The sequence below is a fragment of the Mytilus trossulus genome, chromosome 11, assembly GCF_036588685.1.
Source record: "Mytilus trossulus isolate FHL-02 chromosome 11, PNRI_Mtr1.1.1.hap1, whole genome shotgun sequence".
In the NCBI taxonomy this organism is placed as follows: Eukaryota; Metazoa; Mollusca; class Bivalvia; order Mytilida; family Mytilidae; genus Mytilus; species Mytilus trossulus.
Genome location: NC_086383.1, coordinates 33,211,162 through 33,228,875, shown reverse-complemented (window position 1 = coordinate 33,228,875; position 17,714 = coordinate 33,211,162). Strand labels below are relative to the sequence as shown.

The window sequence follows — 17,714 nt, the reverse complement described above, 5'->3', positions numbered from 1 at the left end:
CAAAATATGTTCAGTAAAGTAAGATGTTCAAACACTTCACAATCACCTTAACACAATGTTTTCATGAACTGTCTGCTTCCTGTGTTTAATTCACATATACCAAGGTGAGCGACACAGGCTCTTTAGAGCCTCTAGTTAATATATATTATATTCAGTCCATCGTGGCCTATAGAAGTAAAATTTGATGCTGTTTGACCCACTGCAATGATGAATTATAAGAATTAGTTATAAACTGTTTATATTTTGTCATTGTTAAAAATAATTGGATACATTAAACTATATTTTGTTGATTCTTGATTAACCTTCAAGGGTCACATTAAAGACCAAATGTTTGGACATTCAAAGAGTGTTTTAAAAACACTATCCACATGATTGTCTGAAGGTTTGCTATGGTGTAGAAGCATCTTGAAAACATATCTGCTTCTATCCTTTTTCCTTTTTGGGGCGGGTAAGAATATTATTCTTAATAGGGAACTATAATTAAATTGTTAGGGAAAAAAAGGAAAAGGGATATTGCAATTCTATCATGAATAAGCTAATTCTTCATTTAAACTTTGGTCATGATGGTGAACCCAGTGTGGTTACCATTGCGCCCCAGACCAAAGTTCATTTAGCACTAAAAAGAAGTGAGTTTTTATTAGATGTTGTTAATAATTATATGCAAATGCAAAATGAAAATGATGTAATAGAAATAGAAATTATTTTATCAGACTATAATCGCAATTTTACATTAGGCTTTTTATTTAAATGCTTAGTAAATGACAATAGTGAAGTAAAAAGATGCAGAGAGGGCAAAACAGCTCTTCTTGTTCCACTGATTGAAAAGTTCCAACTGGAAACAGACTTTGTTAAACTGCTTCTGCCACGAAAAATTAGTGCAAAAAATGCTGTTGCAATTCATTCGCTTTATATCAAACCAATGTATCGTTCTGTCATTAATGAGTTTTATTTACTTAATTTACATGGAGTTAATTTACAGGGACATATAAGTGCAGAAGATTTTATGAGGTTATTGCATGAACTTAAAACCTGTCATGCTCATTATTTAGTGCACATTTTACCAGTTTGCATTTGTTTGAGATGCACTGAGTATAGACATGAAAGACTTAATCAGCTTTCAGAATGTACCTATGCAACACCTTACCATGGTCCTATTACAAATAGCCCTTTTCGTAATTTACCAGTGGGACAACAACAGTTAACAGGTGGCAGACCTGGCTAATGGTATTCTGTTATTCCATAGTTTACATGTATCACATGATCACATTATTTTATTGTTATGTATTTATTATGCTAATAAATTATTTTAATCATATATAAGTTTCTAGTAGTTGTTGATTTATTGATAGAAGAAACATACTAAAAATAATAAAACAGAAAAAAAGGATTTGAACATGTTGAAATGGCCATATTTTTAATGAATCCGTAAGAACTCAAGGTCTGTTGATTATACGAATCAGTCGCTAAAAGAAAATAAAGGAACAACAAAAATACTAAACTCCAAGAAAAATCTAAGTAAAAAAACATCGCAAATAGCCTGTCCAAAACAAAAGTTTATAGAAACGGACAAACTGATAAACAACTGACATATTCTTAACTTGGTACAGGACATAATTTGAAAAAATGGTTTCAGTTCCACCAGGTTTATGCTTTTTATTGTTTGTTATTGTCTTGATGTATTTTTGTGTTTCATTTAGCTAGTTGAATTTGTTGCTTTGTTGCTTATAATTTTTTACCTCATTTGACAAGAGACAGTGCCCTTTTTTCAATTTTTGTATTAACGTGGACTGAGACTCTCCTTGTTGGGGTATTTTAAAGTTTCTCAACATAACAGTTTTATTTCTTATTTTCCTCCTTTCATAGTAATAAACTCTAGACATGAAATAACTTTTATAGTTGGGTAAGGTTTAATGATTGCCAAATGATCTACTATCCAGCCAAAGAAAATGAATATTACAGTATAGCCTTCATCATGAAAAAACTCTTTAATCGTACTGAAAGCAACAGTAATATACCGCCATAGTCATAAATCTAATTAAACAATAAAAACAAATCCGGATTACAAACCAAAACCAAACAATCAACTACAAGAGGAAAACAATAGAACAGCAAAACAACTGAACTACAACAAAAATAAACGCCAAGTTGAACATACATATAAGCTGTATAGTCAGAAATAACATTCAGAGACACAGTTGAAAGAGATTATTCAAAAGTTGAGACCAAGTTAAGGATAAACCTTGAATGAGAGTATAGGATATTAAAGTACACAAAATATCAGGACCCTATCATTTCTGTCAGCAGAACAAGTGTTCTCCATAGAAAAAAGATCAATTTCAACGAGTGAATCAGCCATATAATACCAGTATTAAACTTCAGCTCACTTTATAGACATTAAGTTATAACACAAAGTTATAAGCTTTCGCCGAAAAATGAAGGACTTGTTTTATGCATACATAAAAATTGATAGCATGTAGAAATTCCATTACATTTCATAAACAAAGTGTCCCCAGAGTGCTTTTCTGGATGCTTCAGCGGGAGCGCACAAATGATTTCATAATTGTCAATGCCAAAATTTTGAAATGTCGACTTATGTGTAGAGTTGTATAACTGAATGCAAGCGTTTGCTTGGGCTACTAACTTTTATTATGGTTTATATCATTTTATTTGTTTTGTTTTGCACTTATCTTTAACGGTTGACATTCTCAGTCATACCTCCAGTGGATGAGAAGGTAAACATGCTTAAGTGGAAGGTTCTGAACTACAAACTAGAGTGGTAAACATGCATATTATATATAAAAACGTGAGCATCGGTAATTTCCTCCAAAATCACACGTTGCACTGTCGTCATCATTTTGTCCACTATAGCAAACAAAGTTTACCTTACATTTTCCGCCCGTGTTGTTTAACATATTACATATTATAGCATTTTTAAAACAGTTCGTGACTGGGGTCAGACCAAGATAACCGTTTATAACAAAAATCGCTGCAAAAGTGATAAAAATGAAGCTATTCTGGGTTGATCTTCATCATTTACGCTCAGAACCTTATATTAGAAAGCTAAGGATGTAAAAAAACAAAACAAACAGTTGAAGTGCCAAAATAACACACAAAAAAGATAAAATAGTCGAAGGCCAGCTGTGGGGACATCACAATAAAGCAACCAATTACATCACAATTAATTATGTCATAATGAAATTATCACAATTCGGAAGACTTATCCTTGGTACCTCATTTATAAAATATATAAAAATAAATACCTGGATATCAATGCATGTTAAGTTATGTTTTAAAATATCAAAATAAAATGAATTTGCGATATAGACAATATTTAAATTTAACTATTATGTGGAATGTCACTTACCAATTGAAGGTTCTTTAAGTAGAAGTTTCAGCTGAATATTTGGTTATTAATACCTGATTAATTTAATCACCAATAATATAAAGATTACAATTAAACCTAAGTGTATTGTTGTATGAATTGAAGTATGTAGGGAAACAAATGTATAGTTTGATATATCATTTCGTGGATTTAGCAACAAAAATGCCTGTACGTTTCTGAAATTTGAATTAAGTACAAGGCATTTACACAAACTGATAACGTATACTTACATGACTTAAGTGTACATCTATCTATTTGTTTTGGTTTTCATTAATCTCCTATTATTGATCTTCATGTAAATACTGATGAGAAGCTCAAGTGAAAGGTTCTTAACTCAAATATTGTCATTCAAATCTGAACATGCTTAGCTGATATATCACAAATGTGTGTCTATAGAATCTTTCGGAACAGTTAAATAAAATTAGAAATGTATAATGATATTTTTTTTATTGAAGCTGTAACATTAATAATTAAAGAACCAAATAATCTAAAGGTGATACAATTATTCAAGCGTTTTAAAGACAAAATGTTAATCATAAAGGCGCTTTAAATGTTAAAATCACGTAAACGTTTGACATTTCATAAATTCATCAAATATAATTAAAGCATTTGAAGGACGCAGACTGTTTATGATTACAAAATGGCGCAAAGTTGTTTTTACTCTATTGTAATATTACAATACATCAACTGTTCGTGTTTTCTTAATATAAATGATAATTGTATTCAAGGGAAATAAGCATACCAGAAGAGGAGGAGAAACTTGGTAACTTGAACGTTATTTAATCTCTATATATAACTAGTTTTGCTAGTTTTATTTTGTATGAAAATATGTAAACAAAATATGAATTGTAACCAGAGTTCATGTCTGGTTTTCATTTAAACTTTCTCTCGTTTTTTTCAAATACCATGTTCCATGTCTTTTGACCTCATATAGAGTCCTTATAATAGAAGACATTTACTTTAAAGTGTCAACACATACTATAGACAAACCATAGGCATAAAATCAAATCAAATAATTTTATTGGTGTAAATTCCTATACAGAAATGATACCAGCCGACATTTACAAAATACAAATACAAATACAAAAATGAACAAACAAACAGACAAAAACAAAAAAACCAAACCAAACATATTTTCTCAATGATAAGAGATACATATTTTATATTTACATTACGTGGAGGTGTTATTCATACAAAATTATTAATTCAAGCCATTAACAATTAGCATTAATACTATAAAAGTTCTTAACAACATTATTTTTGCTTTAAATGAATGTTCAAATCATACATATCGCTTATTCCAGCTACACTTACAGTACTAATGTCTGTATCATTACTTTTCAGAATGAAACTAAACTTATCTTGTTCACACATATTAGCAAAAGATGGAACTATATCACTTAAATTACAAAAGAGTACATTTCTATTAATTTCTAGCGCTTTACATTGAATGAGGCATATGTACAATATATATACTGCCTGGTACAAACTATAGTTTTATAGTATTGAAGAGGTTGCTGATGCCTGAGGCAATCTCAAAATGTCGAAAATAATATCAATCCTACCAAAACCACATAATTCCTACAGATTGAGAAATAAAATCCCACCAAAAGTCGATTAGTATAATAATGATAAACTATTCTACATGTTGATGACAGTTTATGAATGTTGTAGGACATTCAATTCTAGTGCTTGTTTCAAAACTTAAATGTAAACTCTTACTCGTGATTTTCGTGATCAAATCAAAATAATGATCGCTAAAGTCGCTAAATTTCATCTCCAAAATCGATTATCAAAGGTACCAGGCTTATAATTTACAATTTACTATATTGCATTGCGATCAACATGTTATTTTCTTTTACTAAAACTTTAGCATTTTTTTCATGTATCAACTGTTTTTGTTCAAACTGATCAAATTTATAGTTAAAACTCGAGCTGATTACATTTAATTGAGAATCTTTGAAAGCTAAAAATTTAGCCTTGAGTTTTGAATGTAAGATTTCAGAAGGCTAAAAATTTAGTTTATTGTATAAATTTAAAAGTACAATATGACTTAGAACAGGGAAATGCTAAAATATTAGTATGTATATTATTTATTTTCTTTTGTTATTGCAGGAAGAATTTGAAGGTAGCTGAGAATTGTCTTTTTTTTTCTAAGAAAAATTGAATTAAGCTGTAGTATTTAAAAGTTTGATGCAATTTCTCTAAACAAAAAGAAATTCATTAGATTTCAGGCAAAAAAACATAGAATTTTAGCCAATTTGCAAAGATTCAAAACAATCCATTTTGAGAACGAATATTGCAGAGTATCAAAATTTATTGCAGTCCGTTGTATGTAAAGTTACGTATAGATTAAACGTAGTATACTATTGCAGCTGCATCTGATGAAATGTACATGTCCTCAGTATTCATCAACAATTACAAGATGCTTCAGATGATGCACACAACTCTTCAAAAACTGTTTGCAACGAGGAAACTTTCCATTTAGGAGAGCATTCGTCTGGTCTCACAAATTGCAGCTGGAATAGCATACTTACATCATCGTTATTTGACATTTTTCCAACCAGTGTCTTTGAGTACTTTAGTTGTCGTCATGGATGGAAAGGTAATCTTAAATATTATAAGTGCGGATAATTTTGTCCCATATATATTTTTATCGTAAAGTTTTTGTTGTCAGTTCTAGAAAAAAAAGTAATAGAAGTTCTTTAAACATGAATACTGTTCAATTCAAATGCCCTTTTTTACTCAAAGTGTAATATTTTGAATTGGTTTATTCATGTCACGAGAAAACAATTCGAAATGCACTTCAAACACTGTACGTTACGTTCAATATGTCTTGTTTTTTTATATCCTGACATAGCATTTTCGATATATTTTTTCTCCACATCGACGAAACTAGCGATTTAAGCAAATTGATGATATGCAATATTTGTTTTTAAGATGAGTTCACTAATTAAATTAAGTTGGATATACAGTATATTAAATAATAATCTTTTTATTCGTTGTAACGATAATTAGAGAACACTAACGAAAAACGTACACTTCACATTTAAAAAAAACGTATATTTTAGCATATCAATGAAAAACACACCCGTTTTTATATTGCAAGTTATAATGTAGGACAAAGATATTTATATTTCAGTGCTCAGCTTTACACAACATGCACACAATTTCTTATCTTTTCATAGAAGGAAATATAGCAAAGTCATTTCTTAAAATAGTCGTTCATTTGTTAACAAACAAAAAAGGTGTTTTATGCAAAAATCTAAAGAGTGCCGTCTCGATGGCAAATATGATCGGGATGATAATGGGAAAACCAAGTCCCTTTTACCTTGGTCCGTTGATGACATTATATTTAACAGAACTGTTCTTGTTCTCAAGATTTGTTTACGATACTTCAATCTGGCATATATTTCTTATATCTTATACAACTCAGACAATATGATTATGTAATTCTTTAACAAACATGTTTATATTGCAGACCATCGAACGAATGAAGGTGATTTCTGAAATAAAAGATATTAGAAATGAACTGGATACTGCCCAGGATGTAGATAACATCGGACAGATAACTAAACTAGTTATCAGGAATACATGAAAACTGCCAGAAGATGGACATAAACCATGATTTAACAAATTGTACATTTTTTTAATATTATGTGATGTTCGTATATTTGTCTGTGTAATATATTTTTTATTTATGTATATTTATGTAGAATTACGTATAAATTAAACGTAGTATACTATTTCAACTGCATCTGATGAAATGTTCATGTCCTCAGTTTATCAACAATTACAAGATGCTTGAGATGAAGCACACAACTCTTCGAGAACTGTTTGCAACGAGGAAACTTTCCATTCAGGAGAGTATTCGTCTGGTCTCACAACTTGCAGCTGGAATAGCGTACTTACATCATCGTTATTTGACATTTTGCCAACCAGTTTCTTTGGATACTTTAGTTGTCGTTATGGATGGAAAGGTTATTTTAAATATTATAAGTGGGGATAATTTTGTCCAATATATAGTATTATCGTAAAGTCTTTGGTGTCAGTTCTACAAAAAAAAAGTAATAGAAGTTCTTTAAACATGAACACTGTTCAATTCAAATGCCCTTTTTTACTCAAGATGTACTATTTTGAATTGCTTTATTTCTGCCACGAGAATAAAATTCGAAATACACTTCAAACACTGTTCGTTACGTTCAATATGTCTTGTTTTTTATATCCTGACATAGAATTTTCGGTTTATGTTTTCTCCACATCGACGAAACTAGCGATTAAAGCAAATTGATGATATGCAATATTTGTTTTTTTTGATAATTTAACACAAAAATAAAATTAAATTGGATATACACTATATTAGATAATAATCTTTTTATTCGTTGTAATGAGAATAAGAGAACACTAACAAAAAAATTACACTTGACATAAAAACCGTATATTTTAGCATAGCAATGAAAAACACACCCGTTTTTATATTGCAAGTTATAATGTAGGACAAAGATAATTATATTTCAGTATTCAGCGTTATACAGCATGCACAAAATTTCTTATGGTATCTTTTCATAGACGGAAACATATCAAAGTCATTTCTTAAAATAGTCGTTCATTTGATAACAATTTAATATTATATCTTATACAACTCAGATAATATGTTTATGTAATTCTTTAACAAACATGTTTATATTGCAGACCATTGAACGAATGAAGGTGATTTCTGAAATAAAAGATATTAGAAATGAACTGGATACTGCCCAGGATGTAGATAGCATCGGACAGAAAACTAAACTGGTTATCTGGAATACTCGAAAACTGCCAGAAGATGGACATAAACCATGATCTAACAAATTATACATTTTTTTATATTATGTGATGTTTGTATATTTGTTTGTGTAACATCTTTTAAATTCATGTAAATGATAATAAAAATCGTATCCAACCAAATACTAGTACACTGTTCATACAAACACGGAATACAATGAAGAAACAAATCAGGAATTTAATATAAGACTACAAATAAAAAACGTTCTCTTTTAAGCGCTTCGGACGCAAGAAATTAATATCGTGTTGTTTTCATTATTTTAAATGATTGGTATTCGATTGGTTAGTGTGATTGTTCAGCCCTGTATCTGTAAATGATCTTTTTAATTATTCTTTTTAATAATATATTTGGCATGTTTTATGGTCTGTGCGTCCGTCCGTCCGTCCGTTCGTCCGTCCGTCCGTCATTTCGTCCGTCTATCCCGCTTAAGATTAAATGTTTTGGTCGAGGTAGTTTTTAACGAAGTTAAAGTTCAATCAATTTCAAACTTAGTACACATGTTCCCAATGAGATGATCTTTCTAATTTTAATGCCGAATTATAGTTTTCACCCTATTTTCTCTGTTCACTGAACATAGAAAAGGATAGTACAGATGGGACACCCGTTTACTGTTTTACGTAGGTTCATTTTTTTCCCTTTGTTTCTGTTAAGATGATTTACCTGATCATCTGGTTTTGACACGAGAAAGAATACGTTGGAAGCTATCAACATAGTACATACATAAGCGTCGTCCCTTTTATTCAGCTTAACCTTATGAATCTTAAATGATAATTGTGCTGATGTAAACCCGTGATACACTGCTGGCAAAGCATTCAAGAGTACTTATAATGTTTTATTTTTATTAATATTATTTGCATATGTCTATTATAATATATCTGTCACATTGAATGTTGTACTATATCTCATATTTGTTGATTATATTGTCATATCTAATTAAAAATGTTTATTGTAAATGACCACTGTGGAAACACGATTCGAATAAAATATATTATTTAAAATCTTATTTAATTTTTGTCGACTCTTCTATTTGCATCAATTACAGGGTCACGAAATGGCTTTAATAACTGTACTCACATTAAGTTTGGAACATTGTTTTACTTTTATTTCATTCGATTTTACTTGATAAGTGTCCCTCGGTTTTAATTTGTAACCCGGATTTGTTTTCTCTCAATCGATTTATGACATTAAAACAACGGTATACCGTTATGAGATCTCAACACTCCATCAATACCCCTAGGTAATGTAGAAGAAAAACACAACATAATATAACGCAAAGTAAAACTCAGTTTACAGAAACATGATACACACATTAACAAAGGACTACTAGCACTTACTGACATGACAGCTGTTCTCAATTAAACTGGATGTTTAAAATAATGACATACGGTCGCAAAAAAAAGATGTTTGGTCTTACTTTTACAGGTATAAAGCCTCCACCTATCTATTGTGCCAAATACGGCTACGTTAATATTTTCCCTGGATAAGTAAATCCTAAATTTTCGAAGTGTTGACTACTTGGATGGTGATACCCCCCCGGAGATGAAACGTCCACCAGCAGTGGCATCGACCCAATAGTGGAAATAGTTATCAAATGTACCAGAATTATAATTTAATACGCCAGACGCGCATTTCGTTTACATAAGACTCATCAGTGACACTCAGATCAAAATAGTTATAAAGCCAAATAAATACAAAGTTGAACAGCATTTATGACCCAAAATTCTTAAAAGTTGTGCCAAAGAAATGTAATTGTAAGTCTGTCAAAATATGTCAGTTATACCGGTTTGTGTATATAACTAATATGTTTCTGTTCAAAAGAAAAAAAATAGTATCAAAGCGCATGACCTCACCTTGTAAAAGTTTATCAAAATTTTCATAGTTGGCTTTAATCGTATTGTAGAATCTTCTCGGAATCAAAATATGTACAGATTGTTTGTAGTGTCTTTTTCAATCCTTTTGTTAGGTGAGGTTTTACTTCGGCGTTTTCTCAGCCACGAGATATAACATTTATTCTCTATGTTATTTGAATCCTGTTATAGTCATCATCGAACACAAACGTCACTGGCGTCAACGTGAAGATCGTTACTGCAATTTAGATCATCCCAATATGGCGGACACAAATATAGAAATATTTCAAAAGGCTGATTTCTCCACTTTAACAGCTTATTTTCAGATTTTTTTTATATCAAGAAAAATCTTTATAAGCATTGCCATTGTATGTCTTTTTCATAAATTATAGAAAAACAACCAGAAGAACGATAATCGAGATTAAAAAAATCACGATGAACATCGTAACTTCGTCTATGGATGATCGTAACTTGGACTTGTTTTTATAGAAAGATGATCGTAACTCAAAATTTACGAATGTTTTTCTTTTCACTAAATGAACACCATATGTAGCAGTCACAATAAATACATATTATGATTTTAAAATTAAACCAAGAATAAATTAAAACCGCTATTCTAAAAAGAAATGACATAAGGGGGATCAGCAGATTTATATGCAAATATAGTTGATATAAATGTCATTCTCTTGATACAGTTTAAGAATACAGGCCAAAACTTTCACGGAATAAAGTTTAGGAAGGCATGAAGTTACACTATTTTGATGACTTTCTATCGGTTTAAATTGTTGCCTGGTCTTGCTTTTTCTTAATCAAACTAGGAACATAATATAGTTATACTGTTCCCAGATCAAACTATGACTATTTAACATTGGTAGACTACAGAGGCGGACTTGGAGGGAGGGTCAAAGTGGTCGCGTCACCTTTTTGTGGGGGAAATTTGGTTGATTGTATAGGGAATTAATAAAACCTGACTGTAGCGGGTCTACTCTAAGGCAACCAGTCCCCAATCACTTTATGAAAATCAATGGATACGCCACTGGACTACTGTTGCCTATATTTGCATGGGTGGGCTATTTATGTAAAGAAGGAAAAGTTGAAATACGTGTATATGGTATACACGTTCGTATTAGATTTTTCAAGCTTCAAATTCTTACATTTATACGGTATATGACACGTATTGTTGAAGTTAGTCGAAGAAGTTGTTGTAAGTCAAACAGGGATCTACCATTTGATTTTTATATAAGAGGTTGAAATTTGGAAGAAGGCAGGACATCATATTTGAGCAAACAAAAAGGCAGTATGACAATTTATGTAAATAAAATCAGGATGAAAAAAGCAGGACCGACGAATAGAATAAAAATAAAAAAGCAGGATAGAGATTGCAAAATAAAAATTGCAGGACAAATTTTTTCATCCTATCCCTTCCCCCAAATTAAAATCAAATAGTAGCTCCCTTTATTGACGGTTTCATTGATTTTTTATTTCATTGAACATATATGAAAACGCTTCTTAATGCTTTATTTTTTCATTCTTTCCTTTTAAAATCGTAAATCTGTTAATGAAAGAAACTATAAAGTCTGAATTTCAAAAAAAATACCAGATCCTCGAAAGGTACTATTGTAAGGGGAACAAATGGAAAAAAAAATCCAATCTTAACAAACTGGTCATTAATATGAACTGTTCAAAACCTTATTTATATAAAACATTTGAAATAAATATAAAACATTTTAATATTGAACTAGATAACTCTGCGATCGTTCCTTACAAAATCAGCTGATAACGTACATTTTTTTGCATACTAAACAGCTTTATTTGTCCTTATTTATCAGAAAATGCTTCTTTGGAACAGACAGTTACGATCATCTTAAGTAGAAGTTACGATTGTCGTTGATAAAAAATAATCGTGATTTTTTGTATGTCGATTTTCATTCTTCTTGTTACTTTTCCCTTCTGTCCGAAAAAAGATTTCAATGGCAATGCTTATAAAGATGTTCCTTGACATAATACAAATCTGAAAATAAGCTGCTAAAGTGGAGAAATCAGCCTAATAAAATTTCCCTTTATTTGTGTCCGCCATATTGGGATGATCGTAACTGCAGTTACGATCATCACGTTGACCCCGGTGAAACGTGGCGAGTCAAGAAATGACAGGAATTTATCGTTTTAATGGCTGAACAAATTATACAATAATAAAGATAATTTTAATTAATTGTTTTATTTCAATCTGCATCAGAAATATCCGTCTTTTGGTATGAGTATGACTATGGCCCAACTGATACTGGACAGGTCTGTAATAGAGAACATGATAATGTTTAGACTTACACAAATGACTTAATAAAAAAACAGATTTTAATTGGTACTTCACTTTATCAATTGTATGTATAATTATAATGATCAGATTTAACTTAAATATTACAACGATGATGGGTCAACAGAGTCAAAAGTTAAAAAAAAAAGAAAACCCAGCGCCGAGAAAATTCAAAATGGAAAGTCCCTAATAAAAATGAACTTTGATGCATGGTACTACAATACTTTAATCAAGGTTATGGAACATGACGGGTGTCACACGTTAACCAGGATCGGATTACTCTTCAGGGGCGTCCAATATCATCGCTGATTGTCAGTATCATGACGGGTGTCTCAAATTACACAGTTTTTGCTTACTCTTCATTATTGTCTAATATAAGCCCTAGTGTTCAGTGTCATGACGGGTGTCACATGTTAAACAGACTCTGCTTACTCTTCAGGAGCGTCTAATATCATTCATGGTTTTCAGTGTCATGACGGGTGTCACATGTTGAACAGAGTTTGTCTACTCTTCAGGAGCATGTTATATCATCACTGGTTTTCAGTGTCATGACAGGTGTTACATGTGGAACGTGATAGGCTTACTCTTCATTAGCGTCTAATATTAACCCTGGCTGCTAATTTAATGACGGGTGTCACATGTTAAACATAGTCTGATACTCGTCAGGAGCGTCTAATATCATCTGTTGTTGCCAGTGTCATGACGGGTGTCACATGTTAAACAGAGTCTGCTTACTTTTTATGAGCATCTTAAATCATCCCTGGTTTTCAGTGTGAGGACGGGTGTCACATGATGAACAAAGTTTTGTTAAATTTCAGGAGCGTCTTTTCTCATTCCTAATTGCCCGTTTCTTGACGGTTGTCGCATATAAAACTGAGCTTGCTTGCATTTCAGGAGCGTCTAATATAATCCCTTGCTGTCAGTATCACAACGGGTGTCATATGTTAAACAGAGTCTTATTACATTTCAGGAGCGTCTTATATCATCCCTGATTGCCAGTTTATTGACGGGTGTCACATGTTAAACAGAGTCTGCTTACTCTTCAGGAACCTCTCATATCATCCATGGTTTTCAGTGTCGTGAAAGGTTTTGCATGTTTAACAGAGTATGCTTACATTTCATGAGCGTTTGATATTATCCTTTGAGGACAGTGACATATCAGGTGTCACATGTTGAATACAGTCTACATACACTTCCGTATCACTTATATTATCACTGATTGTCGGTGTTTGTTCGTACTTCTCAGTTCTATTCATTGATTTAATTTGGTTTTTCGGAAGTTTTTTATATAAAGTTAATTTTGTCTTCGACCTTTTTAAAACGAAAATATTTATTTAGGTTTACTTTTACAAATTATGACCTTGATGGAGAGTTGTCTCGCTGGCACTCATACCAAATCTTATCATATATAAGAACAGACATATGGCTCTTCTATCTGTGATGTACATACACAGTATCGTAAATTTACTCTCTCAACTAATGGTACTCTTTGGTGAATACGTTATCATAGATAACAAACCCTTCAGAAATAGATAACAGTCAGATATCATAATTCATTACAATATGCTCTATTTCTAATTAATTTAAAAGCATTTATTATGCATAAAGCCAGACTTTATTTACTGATTGAGAAATATATGCATGCATCTACTGTTTGTTTATATCTATTGATATTTACAAAAAGATATTCAATATTCAAAAATTATTTCAAAAAGATTAATGAAAAATATGTCAAACTAACCGTAGGTACTTCGCAAACAAACGGATTGCTAACATTACAATCTTTTTGAAACCATGTCCAGATGAAGAATTCTCCAATGGATACACATAAACCTTGTTGTGCAGCTGATGTTACAGCTGAAAAACATGATAGACAAATTGTCAATTTTAAAAAGAATTATAAATTATGTACAGATTAACAGATTTAAAAATCATGACCAAGAAACATGAGAGATAACAAATCTCTCAATCGGGAAAATGTATAATTTGTAAAGACGATTGAATGCCTTATTGCTGATCAGTACAATTATGTAAACATTGACAAACTCAGCAATTCACATCTAGGAAATCAAACAAGCAGTCAATTGGTGTTTATTCGCCGTTTACCAACCCACACACAGATATGTTATGTTTACCTGCATTCTGTTTCATACTACCTTTACCATATTTTTTCATAATTTTTATTAACAAAGAGTTTGACTGTACATGAGTTGAGTTCTTCAAACTATTGTACACCGATGTTGTTTATAAATAGCGTCTATTGATACATATGTGTAATGTATTCTGAGGAAAACACTGCTACTCAAAGGACATCAAATTTTAGATATAGATAAAGGCAACAGTAGTATACCACTGTTCGAAATTCATAAATCGATTGGGAAAAAAATCCGGGCTAAAAACTAAAACTAAGAAACACTTCGGCACCACAGAAACACAACGCTAAAATCTAACACACACAAAAACGAACTATAATATAACAATGGTCATTTTTCTGACTTGGAACAGGACATTTTAAGAAAAAAAAAATGGTGGGTTGAACCTGTTTTTCATTGATACAAACATTGATTTTATTTTGACATTAAAAAGAAAAAATTTCCCTATATATGAACAGACATGCGAAATTGTCATCTTACATCTTGTTGATACTTATGCAACATCATTTGGTGTTTATGACTTTAATATGATTCATTGAAATTTTGCAGAAAAAAATCACAAACTGCTTTATTAAGCTCAGGATCATTTAAGTCTATTTTTTGTAGTACACGTTTACACTCTGTTGAGAGTTGTATACAACATGTAAACCTAGTTATTTTGTGAGCTGATGGATTACTGTCCAATTGATCTAGGTCTCAATTCTTTTTGATACCCATTTTGATTTACTTTGAATTCAGAATTTTAAATAATTGTATTAAAGCATTCCTTCATGACTAATACTATAACACTATTAAGATTGTTACTATAATGAAGAAAAAAACACTTTTTATAATACGCATGATTGATTATCTTAAAAGTTTGAAATTACCTGTTCCAAATGGAATATCATTGAATGAAAATAGACCACCGTCTGTGACAAATTCAAAAGTGCTGTTTTTGTCCAGATCATTTGCACCCGTCCAGACATTCGTTTTTACCAGCGCTGTTATATGAATTGATTTGTTATGCGTGTAAAGGAATGTGTTACTCTGAATAAAGTATGCACACAAATAGTATTTAAATTAAATGAAACTGTATGTCTATATAATGTTTATTGTATACAAAGGTCTCGAACTACATGTTTAACAATTAAAGTATGTTACAAAAGAACAACAGATACTACACCAATGACTATAAAATTAAAGGGGCAATATTTATAAGATATATAAAAAAACATAAAGTAAGATTTTTTGGGTTTAACCATTTTAAAATGTGTTATAATGAAATACTGATTCGCTTCAGGAAATCAGTATGGATCAATTTTGACAAATAAGTCTAAAATCATTGAGGATAAATTAATCACTCGCCAGTAAATAATTAGATTTCATTGTATTCGTATTAATGTGAATTTCACTTTAACTTAACTAGATATGGATAACACATGAACTGACGCTCGAATCCAAAACAGTTGTAAAAAAATGAAGAGCATTGAGGACCAAAATTTCAAAACGTTTCGCCAAATACAGCTAATTGTCAAGTAAATAAACTCATCATAGATACCAGGATTAACATTTTTTTCTCTTCACCAGACGCGCGTTTCGTCTACAAAAGACTCATCAGTGAAGCTCGAATCAAAAAATGTTTAAAAGGCCCAATTAAGTACGAAGTTATTCATTCCTGTGATAGAAAACCCTTAGTAATTCAAAAATTCGAAAGGTTGTAAACAGTTAATTAATAAATATGACTATACGAATGACAATTCATGTCAGCACAGAAGTGCTGACTACTGATTCCACCAGGGAATTCAAACTCCCCCAGTAGTGGCATTGACCAACAGTCTTAAGTTAGAAATATATAAATTAAATTTTAACCAGAATATTTTAATCGTAGGAATATTGGTCCCGTCAAATCTGGATTGAAACAAAAATTTTACAGAATGTGTCTCGCAGTATTTGTTAACACACTTGGTTTGTCTACCTGACATGTTACTATGCATATAAGCTAAGAGCAAACACAAAAAAAAAAACCAATTCACTAATGTTAGAATGATATTTTCTATGGCAGATCGTAGCATACTAAATTTCTCATTCTTTTTGATAAACATGCATTAATCAAAAACTACCCCATTTTGAAGCCTTTGTATACCTTATTTTTTTAGGTTATAACATGGCATTCATTGCAAAGAAAATATAATACGTGTCTATTTACATGTTACTGAACTAACAGAAATTTGAAAATGAAAATGACATTATAATATAATATCTAAAGAAGTCAAATCTCAGAATGTTGGGTGGAATGTAGATGAATAGCTGCATTTGTGTCAGAAAAACCCGGATGAATTATGTACAGTCTTTACGTACGGATAGTAAACTTATCTCGAACAGCATCAGCTTCTGCCTCAGTATTTGGCCTCCAAAGGTAGGTTCCGTCTGTATTGGAACAATTGGCCTGGGATGGTCAGACACATATCCAGTGTTTTACATTTATATCACATAATATAATACAACAAATGAATCATTAATTAAACGACTTAAACATTCATATTACTAGTACCACATGTTGGTGTCGAGCATCACCGAAAAGACTTCAAATTATGAAATGCACAACTAATATCAATATGATATGGTTCATTATTTATGCCATGCTGTTGTACAACTAATATCAATATGATATGTTTCATTATTTATACCATACTGTTGTACAACTAATATCAATATGATATGGTTCATTATTTATGCCATGCTGTTGTTCGGAAACAGTCGCTTTTCATGAATGACAACAATGATTTAGCCTTTCCGTAAGGGATAAACAGCATCACGGTTCTAAAATCGGTTAATACATGTAGTTTAGCATTTCATCAGCTACGTAATGTTTTTAATGCTCAATTCCTAAACACATGTTGTATTTTTTTGTTATTGGCATTAAACTAGCGGTCAGAAACTGCGAATATATTCTTAGATCTTTTACATCGTGTTTTTTTAAGAAGAAATGTATTAATATTCTTCCACGTCTGATCAGTGCTATTGTGTTGAGCTGTTTTTTATAAATTATACATATTTTGGAAATACACAAGCAAACATAGACAAAAGTATATCCTTTACATGTGCTTTAAGGAGTGGTTGAATATAAGCACATTTCAATCACTGTACATTAAATATCAAGCAATCAAAATAAATGATACTTACATAATGTGTAATTAATAACCTGTGCACTTTTCCACGT

General features: G+C 31.1%; 1 protein-coding gene and 1 long non-coding RNA gene across 2 annotated transcripts in view; both read left to right on the top strand.

The window, feature by feature from the left end:
• The window catches only part of LOC134689975 (E3 ubiquitin-protein ligase TRIM71-like), a 345,277-nt gene that overhangs the window by 80,210 nt on the left and 247,353 nt on the right, over positions 1–17,714 (top strand). The gene's annotated exons all lie outside the window — the stretch shown is intronic.
• On the top strand, positions 5,719–8,306 carry LOC134690314 (uncharacterized). Its single transcript, XR_010101903.1, has 3 exons — positions 5,719–5,987; positions 6,864–7,362; positions 8,075–8,306. It is a non-coding gene; the product is annotated as an uncharacterized LOC134690314 (long non-coding RNA).